We start from the raw sequence: 25,517 nt of genomic DNA on the forward strand, positions 1-25,517 counted from the left end.
GGTATCAGGGGGATAACAGTTGCTTTCATTTACTGAGATTGCTCGCAGTATCAATTACAACTGCAAGAAAACTTGTTTGACAGGACATATGTGACCCTATCACTGCCTGTCCCAAATATCAAGCATGGCAGCCTACTAACTCAGCTTTCAACTTGTCAGTCACAGTAAAAATAATAGCTGTATACTCCTTCTATTTTAGGTTTGTGTTAAATTGATTATTTATTGGCTTGAAGTCACACATTATTTTTAAATGTATAAAGAATCCTCATTTGACATAATAAACCAAACTGATTTTATGTAAATAGGAGGACCTATAAAACAATGTTTCTGGATGTATGTGTGTAAAGGAAAAGGATCATGACTATATCTAAATGTTAAGCTTGCTAGTAATGTTTAATTAACTTTTTTAAAGATGATAATTTTTGTCTGAATTGCAGTCCATCTGTTCCTCTGCTAGTCAATCTCCTTCCAGGACCTTTTGCATTTAGGGGTAAATCACAATGTAATTTAAGAGAGGTGTCAAGCAAACTAAAAGTTTAGTAAAAATCAGTACTGAAAAGAAGAAATTAGTATCCTTATTGACAGAAGACACAACAACTATCTCTGCAGGGCTTGCTGACCATGTACCAAGCAGGTGGTAAACACGTAGCTTAGAAAGAGACAAAACATATCACAGGAGAATGTTTTGAGGAATCTGGGAAATGCATACAACTTCTATACAAGAGGATCCTGGCTCTTCCATAGCTTAGGATATTGCAACTATGGGCATGTTTGTCTGTGTGTATCGGGCATCTTAGTAGTGGGGGAAGGAGCTACAGGGGTTGGTGAGGCCCCTGTGAGAAGCTTCTCAAAGCTCCCCCAGCTCCAATTTGGACCAACCTCTGGCCAAGGCTGAGCCAATTAACGATCGTGACTGCACCTCTGTGATAACATATTTAAGAAGAGGAACCTGAGAGTAGGAGTTAGAGTTGTGAGGAGGAGTTGTGAGAGAGACATCTATCTAAACACTGAGGTCAGTGGATGAATGGTGGAGGAGGATGGGGGGTACATTAGAGCACAGGCTCCCCTGCAGCCCATGATGCGAGGTCAGGCTGTGTCCCTGCAACTGATGGACGTCCACAGTGGAGCAGATGCCCACTTGCAGCCTGTGGAGGACCCCACACAAAAGCAGGTGGTTGAACCCAAAGAAGGCCAGGACTCTGTGGAAAGCCCCTGCTGTTGTAGCTGGGAGGATTACAATGTACGGGAGGGACATATGCCGGAGCAATTCAGGAAGAGCTGCAGCCCATAAGAAGGACTCATATCAGAGAAAGTTTGTGGAGGACGGTCTCCCATGAGGAGGATCCCATGCTGGAGCAAGAGAAGAATGTGAAGAGTCCTCCTCCTGAGGAGGGAGGAGCAATGGAATCAACAGGGAGGGAGTGATCACAACCCCAATTCCCCATCCCCCTGTGCCTCTGGCAGGAGGAGGTAGAGAAATCAGGATCAAGGCTGAGCCTGGGAAGAAGGGAAGGGTGGGAGGAAAGTGTTTCTAAGATGTAGGTATACTTTTACTAGGTATACTTCTACTAGGTATACTTCTGTAGGTATACTGTTTTATTCAGTGGTGATGGTGTTTGAATTGAATTAAAATGATGTTTTTTTGCTTCCACTAATAAATGTGTCTTTTGCATAAGACCACAATGAGTCATCCTCTCCTGTTCTTCTCTTGATTCTTGAACCTGTTATATTTTTTCTCCTTCCCATTCCTGAGGGTGAATGAGTGAGCTAGCAACTGTGTGGTGCTCAGTTGTCCTTTGGGCTCAAACCACAATGTTTTACAAGACACATAAAAAAAAAAAATCAAGTTTATTTAATTGTACTGTTCAGGGAACAACTTTTTACTCCCCACACCTCATCTGACTTTTTTTATAGCAGAATATGACAATGTGTATCATAAATAACCATCACTATTTGCTTCTCATACTTTTCCATAGGTATCAACTATTAGTCATTGTCCAAGGGAGGATACAGAACTATATCAATTTTTGGTCTGACCAATAAGTTTTGTGTGTTCTTATTTTCACTTGATTCAGAAGGAAGAAGGTTAGAGCCCTACATTTCTGTCATCATTCCTTGATCACTGTTGTGGTTTGAACTTGGCTGACAGCCATACACCATGCAACTGGTCGCTCACTCTTTCCCCAACTAGGGAAAATAAGGGAGGGACAGAAAGGAAAAAACTCGTAGGTTGAAATAATAATAATAATTAAAAAAAAGTCCAGTGATTGTAACATAGCAAAATAATAATGGAAAGTACAAACGGGTAATGCACAATGTGATTGCTCACCACCTGCCAATCCATACGCAGTCTGCCCCTGCCAGCAATCCTGACGGAAGGAGGATCCAGTGGCACCAACCAGAAGCAAGAGAGAACCTGCCTCCTTTATGTACTGAGCTTAATGTCACATGATATGAAATACTCCAATGGCCAACCTGGGTCTGGCACTCCAGGTGTGCCCCCTCCCAACTCAAAGAAAGTTAAATCTATCCTGGCTGAAATCCAGGTCTGGTGTTCTCCCAGCTCAAGAAAATTAACTCTAACCCAGCCAAAACCAGGACAGTCTCCCTAACAAAAACCTGGAAAAAAAAAAAAAATTTGCTTCCTAACCTGAAAAAAATTAGAATTGTTAGCTCTTATTCTCAGCTCCTATACAGAGCAGGAATAGAACAGAGAATTTGACTGTTTAGAATAAATGTATGCAATGAAATTAAATTAATATGTTAAAGTGCTAAGAAAGTGAACAGTTCTGAAACATTGGAACTTGATTGTCTATACTATAAAATTGTTGGAAAAATCCCTTGCACGATTCTGTCCTGGGCCAGCTAACACTGTGCAGACAAATCCTGAGCATGGCTAGCAAATGAGCACAGGCCTAAAGGGCAGTTATGGTGAGGAAAAGAGTATTTAGTAGTATAGACAGGGGCCATTCCATGCCAGATGGCTTCAGTGCCAGGAAATGATCCCAAGCATGCTTAATTTACTACTCCAGTCACAGCCTAAGTGTCCAGGACTAAAAATAAACACATGTACTGAATATTTTAATCATGCAGCAATCTTTACTTACTACCTCCAATTACCTTCATGCTACACAGACTTCCATCTCAAATCCAGGCTCACTGTTTTCTAGAAGATGGAGAAAGCAATACCAAACAACTTTCTGTACTCACAGGTTTGTTGCTGATGCATGCTGAGAATCTAATCCATCAGACTTCTCATTCAGGGAGGTATATAAAGCAACAAGGAATGTTACTCCTTGTGGCTTGAAAGGATTTTAGTGTGGTGTTGACACATAGCTTTATGTTTCAACAGTCAAATGTAGATACATCATGGTGCCTCATTTTAAATAGACCATATATATGAGTAAAATGGCTGATGTTTTATCTTGAGGATAGTTGAAAATCAGTATGCTGGATTTGTGGAAGATGGGAAAGAGTTTTCCATGTCTTTCACAGCTCTCTTCTAATTGCACATAACAATGTTTGTAAATAAGCCTAATTTCAAATGAAGCTTTCAATTGTTTCAACTGAATCTTCTGGCAAGCAGTGTAAGAAATTGCAGCCTTTTTTCTAGGATTTCACCACTGTGACCCGTGACTTCTATTTCTTTGGAATTACAATATGTTCACCATAATCTGTTCAAAAGATGAAACAAAAGAGTCAGGAATGGGTATGTGGAGTTTACTTACCTCTACAGTATTAGACTTATTTATTTCTAGGAAGAGTTTATGTTGTTACCACCTTTCTCTTTTGCTTTTGTTGCACTTTTAAATGACCAGAACAACTTATTCTTGGGAAAATGGCTCAGGGTCCCTCTCATATCAAACTACACCCCGTAGACCAGGGACTCTGGAGTTGTGCAGCTTTCTAAGGTAGGTCTGCCTTTTCATGGGAGGGATGGACAATTAACAAATTGGTCTGCTAAAAAGTTCCTTTCTTTTGCATTGTTCACTAAAGTATGTTCACCTTCCAGCCATGCTACAGCATCCACCTGTGGGACACAATTATTGCTGGCTTTTGATGACAGAAGTTGTGACTTGTAGAAAAGAATGATCTGGGGTTTTTTCCTTTTAAACTGTATTTTGTTGGATGATTATTATGGGAAACCAATGACTGAAGAGGATTTGCAGTTTTTAGAGTGAGTTTAATGAGAAGTGCTATTCTGTGACCTGAGAAGGTAATGGTATAGTATATGTGAACTTTCTGTATAGAACAGCCTAAAAATACTTTTTTTTTTTTTTTTTCAAATATGTAATTTTGTCAATAGAAATATTTTATTGGACTATTTTTATATCAACATATAATTTAATTTTTGGTTTCATGCTGATTTTTTTTTTCCTGAAGTGTTTCATTTCAGTATGTTGAAGCAAAACTATCCATATGATCCAGAGGTGAAACAGATAAATGGAATCCTGTGATACATCCTGTTCATATTTCCCACACAGCAAGCAACCTGCTTTATGCAAAGGTCTGCTAAAACCTCATCAGCTATTTTGTGCATGATTTTGAAGATAAATATTCAAAAAAAGGAAACACAAAATAAATGAATTTCAGAAAATGGTTATAGGAATAATAGAAGGAAAGCTGATCTCCTGGGAGGAAAATAAAGGAGCAAAATTAAATTTGAGCAGGCATGAAGGATGATCAACACCAGTCAGGGAGAAAAGGGTGTTCTGTGGTGAACAAATAGATAAATTTGTGCAAGCTGAAAGAAGCCAGTTAACACAGTAACATGCTGGAGCTGTGTTCCATTAGGATACTCATCAAAATAATGTGGACAAAACTTGACATTTGTTTTAAGGCAGAGCTCAATTAAGTTCATTAAGACCACAGTCAAGGTTCAAGGTGCCAAAGTTTTATTAATAATAGATCTATTATGCTCCTTTTAGATTTCTCTGGCAGTTCATAAGTTGAAGAGCAGGAACAATGTTACTTTTCCTATTTGAGTAGTATTATTATTAATTGGAAGACTTTGAAGCAAAATATAAAAAGCTATTATGAACTGTATCTTATACATGGACTACTCTTAATGTCCTTATGTCAACAGAAACATTCCTATTTACTTCTGTGGAGCCAAACTAAGCTCAAATGTGAATTTACAATAGCTAGAGGTTATAGACAACATTTTCAAAATTAAATGTCTGAATGCAGGCACCAAAGTACCTAACAGAAAGTTGGACCAGTGACCAGCATTATTTCATTGACATTTAAGTTTGAATATTTTTCTCTGTGTGGCTTGTTCAAAGTGACGCTACTGATTTGAAGCATAGTTGAAAAACCTGGAATTTTTGTCATTTTATAGAAACTGCATTGTGTCATTGCACAGTCATATTCTGGAAGTTTTTATGTATTTGTAAATGTCTACACTTTCATCACACCATTGAAAGCATGGCCACTGACACAAAGGTGAACCAAGTAACTCCACTGCATTTATAACGGGAGGCAGTAATTAGGATTGCTGCTTCATTCTGATTATAGTTAGCTGTTTGCATCTGAAAGGAAGGTAGAACAGAAATACAGTCTTTGAGTTAGATTTACAGAAGGAATTGATTAGCAACTGACAATGGAAAGTGCTCATCCTCTACTCTATGGATACTCCTAACAAAATGTCAATTATAATTGATCGCCGAAGTAGTGTATACCACTGCTGTTAAAACAGAAACTGAGTTACTTGTTTTGCCTAGAGCTAAGAATTCTGACATTCTCTCAATCCTTTATATACTTTCCCTAAAGAAGATTTGGAGGGTTTTACATGTGACAAGTATTTTATTATGTTCTCACTTTCTCAGTAACATATACTTTCATCAGTTTTATAATGAACAACTTATCTGAAATGCACTGTTCATTATGAAAAGTGTTATTGATTTATAGTGATACAGAATGAAGACCACCATTGTTAAAGTAGTTGTAGCTATCTGGAGGATACTTCAGTCTCTAAAACTAGAAACAGGAAGAAGAAAATCCATATTTTCTTTGGTAATGAATTAACAATCAATTTTTGAAGTAGCATTTCAATACAAAGCAGTATGTTTTCTTCTTTTTTTTATTAATGAGGAACACAGTGTCAAACCTCAAACCTCCCCTTAACCTTATTTTCATATTCCTTTCTAGTTATAATATCAGCAAAATTAGACTTTGTAATCTTGAGAACCTTTTAAATATTCTAAATGCCAGAAAATTACATTTTCATTATACAATAAATATAAATTAGTTAGAAAAACCCTATATATATGTACTCTTGAATCATTACATTCTGAGGTTCTCTTGAAGCCTGCCTGGTAATTCTGGATAAGCACTGACAGGAAAGGAGTTAGCATATCCCAAACCACCACACTATCAAAGAAAACCATTAATTAAATTAATTTGCAAGCCAGATTTTTTTATTAATTGAATTCTGAGCACATTGTAATTATTGTTTATCCTTTTTTTTCAGAAACAACTTCCTATTTCTTTGTGATCATTTAAAAATATGGTAACGTTTTTCAACTGGTATAAATTGTCATAGCTTTATTGACTTAAATTGATTTGCACCTGATTTATACTTCCTGGAGACCCAGTCCACTTCCTCTGCCACTGCTGTCTCTGATCAATATGCATTCACTCTCAACAGCTGAGAAAAACAGGGGACCACATGAACTCAGTTTTCATTACATCCGCTATTACAGAAAGGCAGAGGCAGAAACATAGAGGGAGAGAATGCAAGTGTCACAGTTTAACCCCAGCAGGCTAAGTCCCACCCAGCTGCTCCCTCACTCCCCCTGCCCTGGTAAGATGGGAAAGAGAATTGGAAGAGTACAAGAGAGAAAACTCATGTGTTGAGATACAGTTTTATAGGTAAAGCAAAAGCCACACATGCAAGCAAAGCAAAACAAAGAATTCATTCACCACTTCTCATCAGCAGCCACCTCCAGGAAAGCAGGGCTCCATTATGCATCAATGGTTACTTCAGAAAAGAAACACTGTAAGTCCAAACATCCCCCCCCTTCTTTCTTCTTCTCCCAGCTGTATATGCTGAACATGATGTCATATGATATGGGATATCCCTTTGGTCAGTTGGGGTCAGCTGTCCTAGCTGTGTCCCCTCCCAACGTCTTGTGCACCCACAGCCTATTTGCTGGTGGGGTAAGAAGAAGAAAAGGCCTGACTCTCTGTGAGCACTGCTTAGCAGTATCTATATCAACCCTGTATTATCAACAGTGTTTCCAGCACAAATCCAAAACATAGTCCCATACTAGATATTATGAAGAAAATTAACTCTATCCCAGCCAAAACCATCACAGTAAGTTTCCTAATTGGAAGGAAAAGCAAAAAAGATGCCAATACACTAATGAGTTAAGGAACATATATGCTTATCGTAGTCAGCTACTACAAAGGTTAGTTAGTTTATTTGCACTGAGTTTAACTGGATTATAATGGAAGAAATGGGAGAGTTCTGAAATCTCTTGCTAATAGTCATACTTTTTCTGATCTGAAATGTTGAAAATCTGTTTAGTTCCTCTCCTAATACATGCTACACTTTACAAAATAATAAGATATTAAGTTATTGGTTTCTGTTTGTTAAAAATAGTTGTGTATAAAATCCCACATGAATTATGTGTTAAAGTAGAATTGCTTTTCAGTTCAGTCATCTCAGACTTTAAATACCACAAAATACCAGCCTGAAGGTAGACCTGAAAACAGGTTATGAAGTCTTGGGCTGCCCACTGAATTCAACAGCCTCAACTTTATCCCAAAACTGAACATTTGTTTTCCATCTGTATTTAGATACTATGGGAGTTCCAGGCTCAGACTTTCACTGTCCTAGAAACTGAAGAAATTGCTATTTTTTTTGGTGTAAATACTATAGATAAATGAAACTTCTTATATCTGAATTGACCACTCTTTCCACACAAGGATTGTATGTTAAGAAAAAAACCTACTTCACTCATCTATAAAGCATGCCCACACACAAACACACACAGATATGTGTGAGCATAGATATACATATACAAATATACAACATGAAATGCCCTCATACCCCAAGTCTCTTTAATTCTGAACCACATTACTGATTTGCTTTGAATTCTTCATAGTGTATTTTGTGGTCTGGTTTTGACAAAATGCACAATTACTGCAAATTCTTTTACTTACTTACTAGCCTCTAGGCCTTTAAAATTAATTTACATATGCCTTAAATATTCATTGAGTCTATTTTAGGTAATAATATATTTATCTTATGTTCTCTTTTCTTATGATATAATAATAACAAAGTAATTCAGTGTGACATATTGCTTAGTTTTACTCTACTGTGGTCACATATTTAATAATCTGAAATATAAAAAGTTCATTCTGTATTCATTTGTGATTATTAATTTAAATCTCTATTAAAATAATTATTTCAGCCCATTACAATAGCCTCTTATGTGTTGCCCCTTTGAAAAATCACAATATATATATCTGCTGTAATTTTAAACCTGTTTTGTCCACCTTTGTTCCAGTGTAACAAGCTTCAGCACTTTTTTTTTTTTTCTCCCCCCAAATTATGTGGTCATTGTTTTCCACAGGAATAAACCAAATAAAATTTAAAAAGAACAAAATAAACAGGAAAAAAAAAAAAAAAAAGCAAACCCTGCAGAACTACAAATCTCGTTACAGAAAATAATAAAAAAAAAGTTAGGCTTGCTGTTTAGTGTAGGCTTGATTACAATAAAAACCAATTTTCTGCCCCCAAAGATGTGTGTAGAGTTGCTGATTTTGAGAGTTCTCATGTGTCCCCAAACACATCCTCCATGGGGAACCACATAAGTGTACACATACCACACACAGTGCTACTCATTGTATAGATATACCAACAAAAAATGCCGTAACTTGTGCCTGTAACCAACAGGGAGACCTGGACATACTTTTCTTACTGCTGCCTGAGCATGAGGCTGCCTTTTGTCAGGCCTTATTAGGTTTCAGCGATGCACAATCTTTTCATGTCATACAAATATGAATAATTGAAACAAACGTGATTATTCTTCTCTCCCTTTCTTTCTTGCGCAGTGTATATAATGACTTATTAATGATTTTTTTGTTATAAAAATACAATTTCGGCTGAACTATTTTTTGTTGAGAGAACTGTTACAGGCTGGCTCAGTGTGACTGATATGTGAAGTGGAGGTATGGTATACAAGTTTTTGAACATCTCATTGCAAGATAGTGTGGAATAGGCACAACAATGACACTGGGGGCAGGAAGAGAACCAGTATAGATATTTTTTCAGCTACTTCCAGGTCTTGGTAAAGCCACAGATCTGATGGAGGCAAAAACCTGCCACACTGCACCTCTGTCATCACTGATACAGACATCACCAAATAATATTGATAGGGGAGGCTGGGCATCCAGTAAAGGTACCTCCAAGGTTAGCATTTGTCCAGCCTGCCATTTTAGGTTGCTAAAACTGCCCATAATCTGTAGGGTTTTTCATATTTTTGTTGTTCTTTGTTAAAACAGAACCACAACAACATGATTTTGTCAAGAGAGAAAAATTAACATTAATAAACATTTAGTACATGGAAAATAGCACTGACGAGTCAATAAATTGAAAAACACCTTGGGTTACATTTGAGAGAAGATGACTCTGCTTCATGGCAGTGTAATTCTGTAGCTAGGACACAAGAGCAGAACTCCCTATTTCCAGTTCTGTCTCTGACATTCAGGCAATTCATATGCTTCTATTTTGTCTGCCACTTGATGCCAATCTTCTGTTTGAAAAAGAGATTTTTTTTAAGTATGCTTGCACTGTGCCAAGCACAGTCAAGCTATGAGTTCAGCCTGAGCCTCTGAATGCTGCATGAATGATAATAATAGGATCACATTAATAATGTAGAATATAGCTTCATCTTTTGAGAACTTTAGAGGTCCTTTCAGAAAACACAAAATAACATAGATTTACACGGAATAATACCTGTAATACTCAATTATAAACTGCGAACTTGATGCAGAAATTACTGGTCTCTGTCCTGTGATGTTAGTATAAATGATCAGATTGGTTTCTTCAGACATTACAATCAATGAATCAATGAATAGTAATGTGATGAGCTTTCCTCCTTATGCTTCCAATAAAATTAAAATTGCATTAGTTTTTTTTAAATATAATAAACGTAATCTTAATATATGGTATCATTTGCAGTATGGCCAAGGTAACGCCTGAAGAGAAGCTTCTTTCTTTAAAAGCTCATTTTCCACAGACCTCACTTTTGCAGGTTTAACATTAAATTAACTTGAGGTTTTGTGCTATTTTTCCTATTCTTAAACCAATCAAAATTAATCTGCATAACCATTTCCCTGAATAACTGTAATACCTAAGTGTTAATAGGGCATTATTTAGTATATTGAGAATGTTAAACCAATCCAAGTTGGGAAGTTAAATAGTTAAGTAATGCCACCAACTGGTAATGTGAGTAAGTCAATGACAGTGATTTCCCCCAGACTTCTGTACCTGTATTCTGAGTCCTGTAGAACAATGCACATCTGCAGCTTCAATCTACCATCCCTTTGAGTCTATTAAGAACGTTCTGGTGAATATTTATTTCCTCCTTTCTTATTTTTTAAACTTCTGATTTAAAAGAATCAGAGTTTTCCCATAACTTCTGGCATAAAACTCAAATGCTTTGTGTTTCTCTGGGTATATCTACGTTTATATTGTCATTCATCATGGCAGGGATGTGTGGAAATAGCTCCATATTTCATTTTGTTGTATCAGCGCAGTAGTAATGGGAACATCTTTGACTCAATTCCCTACTTTAATAGAATTGTGGTTACCCTCTATCTCGAGGTTTCAAAACTCACTTCATGCTCACAATAACTCTCAGGCTTGATGATGCAAACCACTTTTTATTGCTCTATTCAGAATAAAATATAACTACAAATGCTATGCTTTTAATGCTGTGCATATCACCTGTAGTCTGGTAATTTGGGCACTGGAGTTCTTTGTCATCTTTATACATTTGAGATGTTCCTGTGTTGAAACACCAAGGGAAATTTGTATTTTTAAGGCAAGTAATTTACTTAGAAGTATATAAATTGCATATTGGGATTTAATAGTAATTTAGAAAGTATCAGAGTAATAAGATTAAAATAGGAGTGCATGTGAAATATCAGACTAGAAAAGAAATTACCCAGAGTTAAAAATAGAAGTTATTTTTTATAGTGTGAGGAAAGAAGACAAAAAAGCTGCTAAATTGGCTACAATTAGAAACTAGTGAATTCTTTTGAAAATTCCATGTGGAAACCCTGTCAGCATACAGTAATTTTTAAATGTTTTAAAGGTGTTTTTTGGCCCTGTGCTTTGAAAGGATACCTGTAGCCTGAAAAACATGACTTATTTGATATTATCATACTGAATCAGTATTTCTTAGAATAAATATGATGTTCCTTATCTATCCATCTGCAACTCTGTACTGAGTCCCTCTATTGAAGAGATTTTATTCTTCTGTGGGGACAGCAGACACCTCTAGGGGAAGACTTTAGGAACTTCTCAGTGATTATCTATGCAACAAGAAGGGAAGATTGTAAAACAGAAAGGTAGTATAAAATTCCTTGAGCAGAAGAGATCCACTTGTTATAAAGGTCTTGCTCCTGGGTCTTCTGACATACTCAACAAATTACAAGTGGTGTTTGTATCACATGGCACTTGATCATCTGATGTATTTTTCATCAGCCTTTAAATGGACATCTCTTAGTGTAGAGAGGCTCTTAAATTAGCTGAAACCTATTCAGAAATCCATCTGGTACAAACTCACAATAAGTTGCTATGTGTGATTAATAAAAATCACATTATCTGTTTCTGCAGGGCATTATTAGTACTTTTTTTTTGCATGCTTTCAGGAATGAAACATAGCTCATTCTCATTCCAAAACACCGGGCCAGCCCCATTATGTTAATAGCAGTGCTACTTAGACAACCCAGGAAAATGTATACTTTCACTGGATAAGTATGTTCTATCACCTGGATGCACACTGAGGAAGAGGGATGGGGAAAAAAAACCCACAACCCCCCACTCCTTTATAATGGAGACTGGCAATGTCTTGCTGCATCTGTTGGAACGAGACATCTCACCATTATCCCATCATCAAAAGGCTTGTCAGAAAATTAACTAATACTTTTCTAGGAAAAATAATTTTTAAATGGTAATGTCTAGAATAGCCATAAACATGTTTAGCATTCCAACCAGAATGCTTTTGTGGATAATTTTTCATGTACAAACCTGGCCTCTCGGAAGCCAATGGTAACATTCCCTTTAACTTGAATTGGGCCAGAATTGGAAGTTTTAATGGACCTCTTGGATAATATTAAAAAAAAAAAAAAAAAAGGAATCAGTAAAAAGTTAATAAAGATTAAGTTGCCTTCCAATATGCTGGAGACATTTTTCTGTGGCTTCTTTTGTTTCACATCATAAAGCAGCATCATGAAGTTTACTTGGTCCATAATGTCAGTGGAACCACAAGATGATATTTCTTCTTTCTGTTACTGTAGTATTACTACTACTATATTACTAGTACTAGAATGCTATTGTTATATCAATAAAAAGTTATTTTAACAGGAATAAGCTCTACACATTAATATTTGATACATTTATTCTTAAAACTTTTCCTAAACATTCCCACTAGTTCTAAACATCAACATATGGAAAATTTCCTAACAAAACATTGATCTATTTAACTTTTTGGACCTTAAAGATTCATTTAGAGAAATATAGTAGCTGTCTATATGGTCACGAAGAAAGCCCTCTGAAGACTAATCCAAAATTGACCAAATTGTTCTGGATGTATCTCCACATTTCTGCCACATATTTTTAAAAAAGCAGGAAAGGGGAGTAAACATGTCAAAATCCAAGTTTTATGCTTGATGCGTGGCTTTTTCTGTCTGACTCCTTAATCAGTACTAATAAGTACAACATAAAGAAAGCATAATTTTCATTACACATTAAGATCTTAGGTTTATTTAATAAGGAATAATGTTGAACATAATCTATTAAACTGTACATTTCTTAATGTATATCCTTGGTGTGAATCAGCGAAAAACTATGTTCACATCCAGAACAGCTAACATTAAACAAGCAACAACAAACTCCTTACCTTCTCCATATTTGAATTTTTGTGCCTTTTTTTGTTGGTGCTGTTTTTCATAAACATTTTGAGTTAATAAGCTTCAATCACAGTTTGTGAAGAATTATTTTGGATGCAGCTAGAAAGGAAAAGCATAGTGTTCTTTCTTTAATTCAAATAGATATTAGTGAAAACTGCACTTGAAAGCACTAAAAATGAAGACTTCACTTGGATTAGTACAGAGACCTGCTGGCTTAAGGAAGAGCAGCTCTCTGAGGCAGAACACCTACCCTTCAGGCCAAGTGGTCCCATATCCCAGTAAAGGGGGAGAAAATCCCTCTCTTTACCCATTATTTTTTATTTATCACATCCATTTACTCTTTCAGCAGTGTCTTAAATATCTCAATTTATGTTAAAATACATCTCTGGCCAGGCTGAACAGCACAGGAAGCAGCTTGAAGCTTTAAAGCTCATCACACTGTGCCTTGCATCAAACTTTACCTGAGACCTGTTTGTTCTCAGTGCAAGTAGCTTTATGGCTGTCAAGATGGCTGCTGTAATTCATGCTGAATGTAAATGCACATAAGGGCTGAAAATGAGCCACAGGATCAGTCCAGTATGGAGAATGGCTCAGCTGCCCAAACCTTTTTTCTCCTACTCTTATTCAGATGTCTAAGCAAAAGGCAGGAGGAGGTATGAGTACTTCCATTAAAGTCCTGCAACACTAGACATATTTCCTTCACTGCTTTCCTGGCTTTAGGCAGTACTGTTAATTGAAAAGCCTGTAAAAAACATGCATAAATGATCTCTTCTTTCCCAGGGTTGGAAAAGGGTGTTTATGGAAGTCTCAACAGTTTTTGTATTTAACAATACATTTGGAGAAGATTCATTTGCCTTCTGTTTTGTAAGTCATGCTTTGAAGCTTTTTGTGTCAACATTTTTTGAAAAGAAAAGGTGAGATTTTGAATACTTTTCATTCCAAAGGAGCAGGAAAGGTGACCAACCTGTAAAAAGTTTATAATTAGAAGGCAGAAGCTGCTGAGAATTTCCGCACACTCTACCTCATGATTTCACGTGGTTAATTTTGTATTTCCTTTATACCAGATCAACCAACAAGGCTCATGTGCCTGATGACATTTCTGTTATCTTAACTAGAGTACGTTAGTGGGGATTTTTTTGTTTGTTTCTTTCATATTGGTTCTGCAGATTATCTTGCACACTTAGACAATTCCTTTTGATGTGTAAAGCCTTTCTTCAGCCTGTTTGGCTGCATTGCTAATTCTTTAAGGCTTATGTGTTATTGTTTGTCCATAGTTATAGTAATGTGCAAGCAATCTTTATATTTTATTGTCATAGTCACATGGCTTCTCAAAATTAAAATCAGGAACCCAGTAGAGAAGTGTTCAATTGTGCTACAGTCACTGCTGTTTTAGTGAGAAGAGAAAAATAAGCTATTTTGCTCTTTTAAATGTTTCTTGTTTTATGATGTAGAAGATTTATTAGAGAACAGACTCAAAAGCTTAACATCTCTTTTAAAAATAACTACCCTGAGTGTTCATGTATGACTTTCTGAGGCAAGTAAGAATCAGTTGTCAGTATCATTTATACTGTCTTAAAAAGTCCCGGTTCCATCTGTGGAGGGGTATAGTGCCTAAGTGTATCGCCTATTAACCTACTCGCTCTCTGAGGATGGAGATGTCCAGATTTATACTGACCTGGATGGAGGAAATGAAGAGTTGGTTTAGCGTTACAGCAGAAAACAGCTTACTGTAAGCACTCCTCAGAGACTGCTTAGAAATGACACAATATTTTTAGGGCTGGTTCTACATCATTGGCCCAGGCCTCTGCTAGGAGATGTTGTTCCTGAGGATCCTCTTCTACTCCCACAATCTACTTAATTTGCTGAGGATGTGAATCAGGTATGAAACTAAGAGCCATATATTATTTAGGGATTCATCTACTTTGCATAAATCTTCAATAGCTTCAGTTGGCAAGTAAGTGTGCTTTTTGTTTTTTTTTCCGTAACTTCAGCAGCACAAAGTCTTTTGGTCCAGCTAGTATGTACTTTATGGACTCCTAAGCATGTACATTCATTTATATCATATAAGATAACATATTTTCCTTTATTTTTGTAAAGGTCTTCTTACTTTGCATGGTGATAAGCTACTGCATAAGTTACTGGTTCCTCTCAGCTCCTGTCATGCTCATCAGTTTGAAGAATCATGTCCCATTCAAGCTGTGCAGGTGCATTAGCACCATGGAAACACAGACTGGTTCTTCCCAAGGGGGTGAGCATGAGAAGAGGACAGAGTCATATCTTACAAACAAACCAACCACTTCTGATGGAATTCAGAGCTGCAGACAGAAAGCCTGGCGACCTTTCTACATTTCCCTATCTGTGCAAAGCCATCATACAATGTTTCTGCAGGAAGTGTAACAGCTAGATTAAAATTAATGGCATTCATGTTCCCTCCCCTCAATTAATAATAATGAATAACATTTTTAAAATGTTTGAATGGAGGCTATTTTAACTCAGCTGCTTCTCTTCCTTGTGAAATTATGATCTCTGATTTCCCTTATGTTCCTCGCCCTGCCTTCAGCATGTCTTATTTCACATGAGCCAGTCAGCAGGGAAGCAGGTCTACCATGCATACATATTTTTTAATAGCAACACTTCTGGCAAAAACTAAATGTCGAGATGTGCTGCAGTTGTATAGCCAGTTGTGTGACATTCTCACAGCTAACAAATACATTGATAATTAATTCAGCTTTAAAGGATTTGAGTCAGTCTTTCAACTCATGAAAATCAATGCATTTCTAACCACAAATGAAGGAGCTATAGCTATTTACTTCTTTTGCAGGCCCTAGACCTCTGTAATAAATTTGACATTTGCATTTTAAACATCATAAATCCACAAAAGTGTCCTTAACTTTGCCAGAATGTTTCAGTATCATGTAGGGTCACAATGCTCATGCCCTAAATCAGGAAAACAATTAACCACTAGACTTTCTGAGGTCATCCATGAACAGGAAAGTAATTAGGTCTAGATCCTCACAGATAAAAAATTAGCTGCCAAAATGCACATATGGAATTTTCAAATAATGCTTAATAAGGTAAGATGCCTAAGTCATATTGATTCCTTTGAAAATCTGACCTTTAGAGCTTAATTTTAAGCTTCCCCATTATGGTTTAAGAGTGTGTGAAAACTTAAGTATGTGCTTGAATGCGTTTCTTGTAGGAAGATTTTTCCATAAACAAAATCTAAAATATATCTTAGGCCAAGAGATGGCAAAGGCAGTGATCATCCTAAATTAAGAGGGATTTTGTTGGTGTGCTTTGTGCAGCAGCAGGCTGAACAATGCCCTTTTCCAATTGAGATTAGTTCAGGGGGAACAGCTTTCAAGTGAGTTATTTCACACACATACATGTGTCATTCCAAAAGAAAAAGATCTACCCCTGGCTGTGGTCTGTGAAGCAAGATGGATTGCTAGTCCCTCGATAAAGCTCTGTGCTTCTGTTTAACTCAGTTCTTTTCTTCTTTGCTGTGTTTATCTTCTGCTCTTATGCCCTGTGACCCCCTGCAGGGGAGCTACTAAATATCTGTGATGAGGTAAAGGAAAGAGGAATGTAGAAAGACAGAGTATAAATTCTCAGAAACTCAGGATAAATTAACTTGGTTATGTGGAGAGGAGAAAATTCACTGTTTAATGAACTGTTATCTTGGATTTTTTGTGAGAAATTGAAATTGCTGCATTGTTCTTTAAGTTGACCAGCATGGGGCAAAAGATGTCTTTTTGCTAGTATAACAGTTTTGACCTTAAATGTCCACCATGCTCCTTTGAATTCACCCCGGAGATCAAGAGTTTATTTCTTTTTGTGTTGTGTGTTTTGCAGTTCTCATTTTAGAGAACCCACCCAGGAATAATAATAAATGACTGTGCAAACACAAAAGAAATATTTCCTTGGTGTTGAATATGAATATGAATGAGATGTACTGTTTAGCATGTACTACCTATTATGCAAACAACTATATCTCCTGGAAATTTCTAGTCTCTTTGCAAGGCACTTTTTAATTTTAAAAGTTTGTTTTTAACATACACAAATTTGAACTCTGACTTTACCTGTTTGATCCACTTTTAACAGTTCTCCTTACAGCCAGCTGGATCTATCTATATGTGGGTATATGGAATCAGCCATTTAGAACTTGTGACATGCATATCCTACATGATGACTAACAAAGGGATGTTAGCTTGGGAATTTTCTTATGCAATTGGGCCACCATGGGAAAAAAGTTAGCTACAGCCCATAGAAAATCAGCCTCCTTGGCCAGGATAGCTGTAAAGTGGCTGGGGGTTAGGGCTGGCTTTCAAAACTGATTTCAGAGGTGAACTACAGAGAGGAATGATCTCTCAAGCCACAGACTTGTAAGCAGCGGTCTGTCTTTCATGGCATGACACAGAGTGAGTCTGAAGGCTGGGAAGAAATGGCCATCTGAAAGGACTGAGAAAAACACCAGAAGAGCTCTGAGACTGTTAGGGACACTGGAGAGAACATGACACTTTTTTTACATATGTTTTACTGACTTTGGGAATTTCAGCAGTTTAACATTAATCTCTCAGTGTGTGATTTATGGTCAGTAAGGTGTGCTGGGTTTTGTGTGTGTGGTGGGAGTTTTGGTAGCGGGGGAGGTGGCTACAGTGGTGGCCCTTTGTAAGAAGCTTCTTGAAAGCTCCCTGGCTCCAAGTCAGACCCACCCCTTGCACCAAGGCTGAGACAATTAGCGTCAGTGTCTGCACCTCTGTGATAATGTATTTAAGAAGGGGAACCTGGGAAGAGGGGTTGTGAGGAGGACATTTGTGTGAATACCGAGGTCAGTGGAAGAAAGAAGGAGGAAGGAGTGGAGGTGCACCAGTGCAGAGAGTCCCCTGCAGCCCACGCTGAGAGGGCAGGCTGTGCCCTTGCAGCCCATGGAGGTCCACAGTAGAGCAGAGACACCTGCAGCCCATGGAGGACCCCAGACCGGAGCAGATGAATGTTCCTGAAGAAGACCAGGACTCCATGGGAAGAAGCAGTCCCTGCTGTTGTAGTTCAGCGCTGAGAGGACTGCAACACATGGGGGTGACCCACATCAGAGCAGCCTGGGAATGGCTGTGGCCTGTGGGAAAGACTCACATCAGAGAAAAATTGTGGAAGACTGTTTCCTGTGAGAGGGACACCATGCTGAAGCAGGGAAAGAATGCAAGGAGTCCTTCACTCCTGAGGAGGAAGGACTGACCACACACCCCAACCCCTGCGACTGGTGGTAGAGAAATGGGAAGCACAGTTTTTAAGATGTAGTAATGCTTCTCACTTTCCTACTCTGTCTGTTGTGTTGTTGTTGTTAGTGTTTGAGTTAAATTGATGTTCTTTTTCTTTCCATAATAAGTCTGTCTTTTTGTTGTGACCATAATGGGTGAATCATCTCCCTCTGTCCTTATCTCACTTCCAGAGCCTTCTGCATTATTTCTCCTTCCCAGTCCTGAGGGGGAAGGGGTGAGTGAGCATCTGTGTGGTGCTCAGTTGCCCTCTGGGCTCAAACCATGTTATAAGGCCACTGTTTCTGAGAAATTCTATAAGATAGGGGGACTGTGTTCATCATTTTCAGAAAAGGAAAAAAAAAAAATTAAATCAAAGGGTTTGGGATTTTTTATGGTTTGTTGGTTTTGAGGTTTTTTTAGCATATGAGGTTCCAGTTCTATCCACCTATCTAGATCCAATTCAAGGTTTCATTCCATTCAGGTAAAAGACATCATAGTGATATAACTTTATAATAAACTGAAGGAGTTGAAGAATAAAAAAGATTTTGCAATTTACTAGATTAAGCTCAATCTTACACAATAAGTGAATTTCCTCTCATTTCTTTCTCTGGAGGGATGCAAATTGTCTATACTTGTACATAGTCTCTATTATATTTACTGAAGAAAAATCTGTTTATTCCCGGGGTTTGGCAGTTTAACTTGAACATCTGTAAAGCAACACACTATTAAGTTTCTAAAAAGGTGTATGAGAGCGTTAGCTTCTAAATCCTGCCAAAAGGGGGCTGAAATTTGTTCAGGTTGATCCTTTAAACTACAAACAAGATAGGCCCATACAGTGCACAGATTTCTTTTTGTATTTGATTAGGTTTTTATATTTGTGGAAAGCATGGAGCTTTGTACTTTTTGCAAGCCTGATGAGAAAGTGATTAAGACAATACAGATTTTAGAAATTCAGTACTGAAGGTGCTAAGACATCTTGGAAGTACATTTGCATTATATTATTCACGTTTCTGCTCTGCCTGCAGAGTGAAAAAGTATTTACTTACTATGAAAATATGAAAAAAACTAAAAAAATACCATTGATGTTAAATCTATTTTCTGCTTTATAATGCTTGGGCAGAATTATTTTGACATGACTTTAAGAAGTTTTGAATGTTATGAATTTTCTCTCCTATACAGTATACCTCATTCCTTATTATGAATTGAAAGATTTGTATTTTGCTAGCCCAACTTGTTCATTGGAAAAGAAACCCAATTCATTGGTTTGACTGGCTCTTGCATATATTTGAAATGTTCCCCCAGCATTGCAGATTACTTTGTGAAAGACCCTTTCACGTGTTGCACATTCTTATTACCTGTATTGTCACTGTGAAATGCAAGGAGAAACTGTACCAAAAATTCCTGTCTAAAGAATGTAGAGTGAAAGAGAAAGGAATTAGAAAATAAAGTAGGCTCTGGTACCTTTACTGCTTGTAGTGAAACACATATACATGGCAGTTTTGATGGAATTCCAATGCAGATTTATTACTGGAATCTGCAGGTTGTTGTAAAATGCAGTCAAAAGAACAAATAAAGAGCAATGCATAGGAAGTAAAAATGTCAAATAGTAAAATGTCTCTTTTTAAAAGCCTGCCTTTTTTTACAAGCCTTTTCATGAACTTTTTATGAAGTTTCTAGAGTAGACCAAAATAATTAGGGAAAAATGACCTTGAGGTTTATGCTGTGTTCAGAACAGTGACTTGTCCAATCACTGCAGGAAAGGGTTGCAGATTGTGATTGATGTTTTCAGAAGAGCTACAAAGTGAAGTGTATGAATGGTACCTTAGCTTTCTAACCATGTATGACAAATGTGGGCACTGTGAGAAGCTCTTTATCCCCAGATGCTGTGAAAGCACATAGCAAATTTCATATGGATGAGCCTATGAGAAGACTATCTAAAGAGCTAATCTAAAATCTCATTTTCCAAGTTGATTCTGGTGTTTCAGAAGAGAACATATCCCTGAATATAAATCTTATATCAGGAGGATTAGGACGTCAGTGATTAATATGAATTTCATTTTAAGACACGTCGTGGGATTTCTATGGCATATATGACACACCGAACTTGTTGAACAGCATGTCCCTTTTCAATTACAGTTTTAATGAAGAAATGACTTCTACAAGAAAAAACTCTCATGAGCTTAATATTATAAAAAGCTGTTTCTTCCACCCTCCTCTGGCCCTTAAATCAGGTACATTTGGTTGTTCTTGATGAAACAATAACATTTTCATTATCTTGCCAGGCTGCACCATATTTTATAATGAAGCCAACCCTTGTGTCTTCTACCTTTATTTACCCCTCTGTAGCTTAACTAACATCTTGGGAAAGGGAACTGTTTGAGTGAAGTCTACTGACAGGCTTTAGAAATAAAATAATTGGTAGTTATCTAAATCCTATTCAGGGTCAAAAGGGTTTGAGCATCCTGTCAGCCTTTTAGCTAACATTTAAGTTTAAAGGGATTTGTCTATATGACAGTCCACCCCAAAGATTTCAGAGTGAAGTTGGGGCTAGTGAAAGGTTACTACAGTGTTAAGTTCGATAATCTCTCAAATGACAAGACTAAAGACCAGTCCTCTTGCCCTATGATACTTCAGCCCTATCAAATTAAAAAGTGTTCTCTGTTGTCTATGACTTTTGTCTAAGACTTTCCAGAGCAGTACTAATTTTGCATGCTCTTTATGCTGGCTGCAGGTGCTCCTAAAAGGAAAGACAGTGGAACCCCTAGTCAAATTTATGCACATTGACAAATAACTTTCAGAAATAAAAAGATTTCTTCCAACTTAAAAGTAACCCCAATTTCTGTCACGTGTTTCTTTTGAGTGATGCTTCATCAAGATCATTGGACCTACCTTTGATTCATACATATGAAACTTCTAAATTAGTCTGGAAATTGACTGAGAAAGGCATTACTAAGCATATAAAGCAATTTCCCTCACTTCTTACCTTTATGTGAGCAGTGTGTAAACTGATGTGAAATGCAAAACATATATTCCCATTCTGTTGTTTTCTATTCATTGTAATTCCATACATAAATACTCTTCATTCATTTCTTGAGCCCCCCGTTTTGCACTTGAACCCTCCAGTTTTTCAATTATAAGTGAAGATGGAGTATGTTCAGCTGTGGGAGATGTTATCACAAGGAAAGGTCATCAATTTTCTCGCCAAATAATTGTCCACTGAATTCTGTAAGTACAGCAGGATCAATGTTTTTGATCAATTGATTAAATACTTTAAGTTTTATTTCACTGTCTGAAATTTTGAACATCTTCCTTCAAAATCAAAAGGAATTTATTTGAGTGAAAAATCCCTCTTCGTGAAATATTAATGATAAAGACATAGTACACAGTTATGAAAGTGATAAAGACCAGGTTCCTGTGGTCAAAAAGGTATTGAAACTTACAGTCATAAACTTATGAATGATGCTGCTGTTTGAATGACAATCACCAGGGAGTTATGATTCACATGTCTTTTCAATATATGTTGCTCTGTTCACAATGTAAGAAACCAGTGAAACTGCAGGACTTCTTTTCCACATAATACAGTGAAATTGCCGTTGAAAACACATGCACAAAGTGCACATGAATGGTCTTTTATTTTACAGCTGTGGCTCAGATGTAAATGCAGAATGGATAACACATATACAGAAAATCTTAGAAAAGAATCTAAGCAAGACCCTGGCTGCCTTTTTAAATATCAGTAGCAATTTGATATTTATGTGATAAATAAATAAACAAAAAGTTATGCTTTGTTCAAAATGACCACTTCTACTTTTTGACTATGTAAGGGTTTCTCTATACAGAGAATTACTCCATCTTCCCTAGAACAGGAGAGCTATTTGGATATATAATTTTTATGTAGGTAAAGAATATCTTTTTCTTCCAGAACAGTTACGAAGCTGTGTTTTCATTCAACCCTGTGGGCTTGTTTTTCTTCCAGACTACATCACCCAGCATCTGCTCTGATCTCTCCCCACAGGTGCCCCCAATGTGTTGTGGGGACTGTAAAAACCCACTGTGGGACTGCAGTGACTCCTGTAGGCTCAAGATGCCTGACTCATAAGTCCCTAGTGGTGCTCTCTTCTTCAGGCTCTGGTACTCGTTTTTATTGGACTCAGAATGGATTAAGAATGGATTATGGGCTCACAATAAATTATGGAGTTAAAACAGCAAACAGCTCTTTAATGTAACTTCAGTACCACATATGACGTGGTATTAATGAAACTTAACAGTTTGCTCAGCTCATTCATGAAATGAAAAATACTCTTATAAATAGCGTTTTCTGTGGTCACTGTATCTCTTGACTGGGTATGTAAACAGTGCCAAAAGCTTTTTATTTTCTTCTTTCTCCTTCTCAAATATTATCCAAAGCTTTGTGTGCATCTGGTCCTGACATGTGGAGAAACATCACTATGTGCACTTCAGGGTTTTTTTCAGCAGTCCCTGTGGTGCTGAGAAAAATTTCCATGCTGCTTTAATGGATGACATTTCTCTGTAAGGTTTCCTTGAAAATAACCTGTAGAAAATAATTGTTCCATCTTTCGTCTGATACAACTTCTGACAATGTGTAAATGTTCAGAAAGCAATTAGTAGTCAAGTTTGGCAGGAGAGAAGGGAATAAAGCTCTCTGTTGACTACATAAACAGAGAAAGTCAACTGTTTGAGTTTGCTGAAGCTTATGGAAGCATCTAGTCTCACAACAGACATGTTTAGAGTGGTATTAGGTGTTAACACAGACATTCATTGTTATTCCTTCTGGTAGGAACATTAAATCAGCCTTGCAAATTGTCAGAAAAATTTATTGACCCTAGCCTGAAGACTCAGGATGGATGATTTTGACTATGAAAATATATTTCATGCCAACATTTAATATGATATTATAATTTTAATATCTTTCTATTCATTGACTTGTTGGAAAAACCTTTTAGTTATAAGCCCTCCATACAAGGGCTTAATGCTGAAAAATGTCAAATAAAAAGAATCTTAAGGATATATTTGCTAAAATGACATGGTTTTAACGATAGTTTTAAAATCAGTCTTGTGACATAATGCGACTTGCTTCTTCAAATTTTCCCACTTAAGGTTGTCAACATCATACATTCTACTTACTTTACATTCTGACGATTGCAAATAAAGTGTTTCTTCTTTATGTCCTTCATAATCATATATAAACATCAATACACATTTTTTAAGCAATTATACACATAGTTTTGTCTTTGAAAAATGTGGCGCTTACTGACAAATCTTAAGGGCCATGCTGAATCAAAATTGATAAAAATGCAATCTTCAATACTAAAATATAAATTCTAATCTGGATTTGATGGCTAATGTGTTAAATGGAAGCTACTGTCATATCAGAAATAGCGTAATAAGACAGGTGCTTAGAAATAACCCAGATGTAAAGAGTTTCTGTAAAGAACAACAGAGTAGTGTTGTTGAAGATTTCAGAATGTACCACTGTCAGATGGCAAGAAATCCTGGAGTCCTGCTGGATTTCTTGGGATTCTTTCATTAAAGAAGTTCTTTAAATTCTGTAATAAAATTTGAATCACATGTTTTCTGGATGTGTTTGTGAAGCAGCATAATTACACCCTCAGTTTGGAAGCCATCAATTTCCAAACATAGTCCTATATAGAGATGGATAATTTTTTATAACTTTTTTGGTTATTCCCTGTGTGGGCAGCCTATTGTCTGCCTGACTGTCTTCCTGACATAACACAGAACACAACTCCCATAGCTTCTGTAGCTTTTGGTTTCTAGCTCTAGCTCTTCTCAGAACTGCTTGGATTTTCTGGTCATGTTCTTTTATTGTTTTTTTCTGACATAAATAAATCTGGCCTGCTTCCTCTTTTTCCTAAAAGAAATTGATATTGACAGTTTGTTGGCCAAACATGTCTTCCTACTCCCAGGCATTACATGTGTTCATTTTTCTGTTCTCTCTCTTTCTTACTCTATAACCCCAAGGATATGAATCATTTGGGGTAACATATTTTTCAGCTCTATTCTCAGCACTTTTAGGAATCTTTTCCCTGGAAGAGTTGGCCTAACATTTTCTTATGCATTTCAGTGCAGTGTCCTTCCTGATGAGTCCAGAGACCTGGCACCTTTTGATTCATTTGTGCTTTCTTTGTCCTTCTAATATACTTGAAACTTATTTCTTCTTTTCCTTTCCTCTTTGCTTTCCAATTTATTAACTACTAACACATTTGGCTGATATGCTTTGTCTGGGGCAGAAGCTTACCATTTGCAACCCATTCTTCCGTCCATGTACGTTAAATATTGTCCATGGCTCCTCTGCCAGTTCTAATCATCATTTTCACTACCATACCTTCCACTCCATCTGTTTAATACTTAATTAAAAAATGCTCCGTTTCCAGAGTAGTAGCCCATTCATCTTCTGCTGCAGTGCTTTCCGCTGATCCTGTGAAAGAATTCTCTGTGCTAATCATACTGTTATCAGTCCCTTCTTCATACTGTGTACAATTTCCTGGCACATGAAAACTCCTGCTCAGTTGGACTCTTGATGGATCTTCTTGCAGACTTTACTTTTTTTTTCCAAATGTCAGGCAGGCACTTATTTTTTGGGGATGGCCACAGCAACTTGATGTGGTGTCTGACATTGGTTCACTCTTAGTTCCACTTGCGTGGTTGTTGTGGTTCCTTTGTTATCAGTTACATCCACAGTATAAGACTATTGTCTCTTTTCCTTTCTCCTTCTGCTTACAACCAGGCAGGCAGAAGACTGGTGGTAATTTTTGCTCAATAAATTGAAGGTGCTCTATTAATTTTTAATTCTGTGTCTTTCCAAGATCCTGTGAGATATAGTCTAGGATCCCAATGATGATAGGTCTTTTTTCTTTGGTATCCTTAACCTTTCAAGAATTTAAGAGTGATTTTATAACTTTAAAGTTTAATCAAACTTTTCTGTTCATCAATAAACTTTCCACTTATTGTAACAGCATTTTTTTTCTGCTTATAGTCATCATTGTATTGTTTCTAACTATACATTTATATATCATCTATATATGAAGTATTAAGTTCTTTCATACTTGTTTATTTGTTTAATTGTTTGAT

This window comes from Athene noctua, chromosome 2 (genome assembly GCF_965140245.1).
Source record: "Athene noctua chromosome 2, bAthNoc1.hap1.1, whole genome shotgun sequence".
Taxonomy (NCBI): Eukaryota; Metazoa; Chordata; class Aves; order Strigiformes; family Strigidae; genus Athene; species Athene noctua.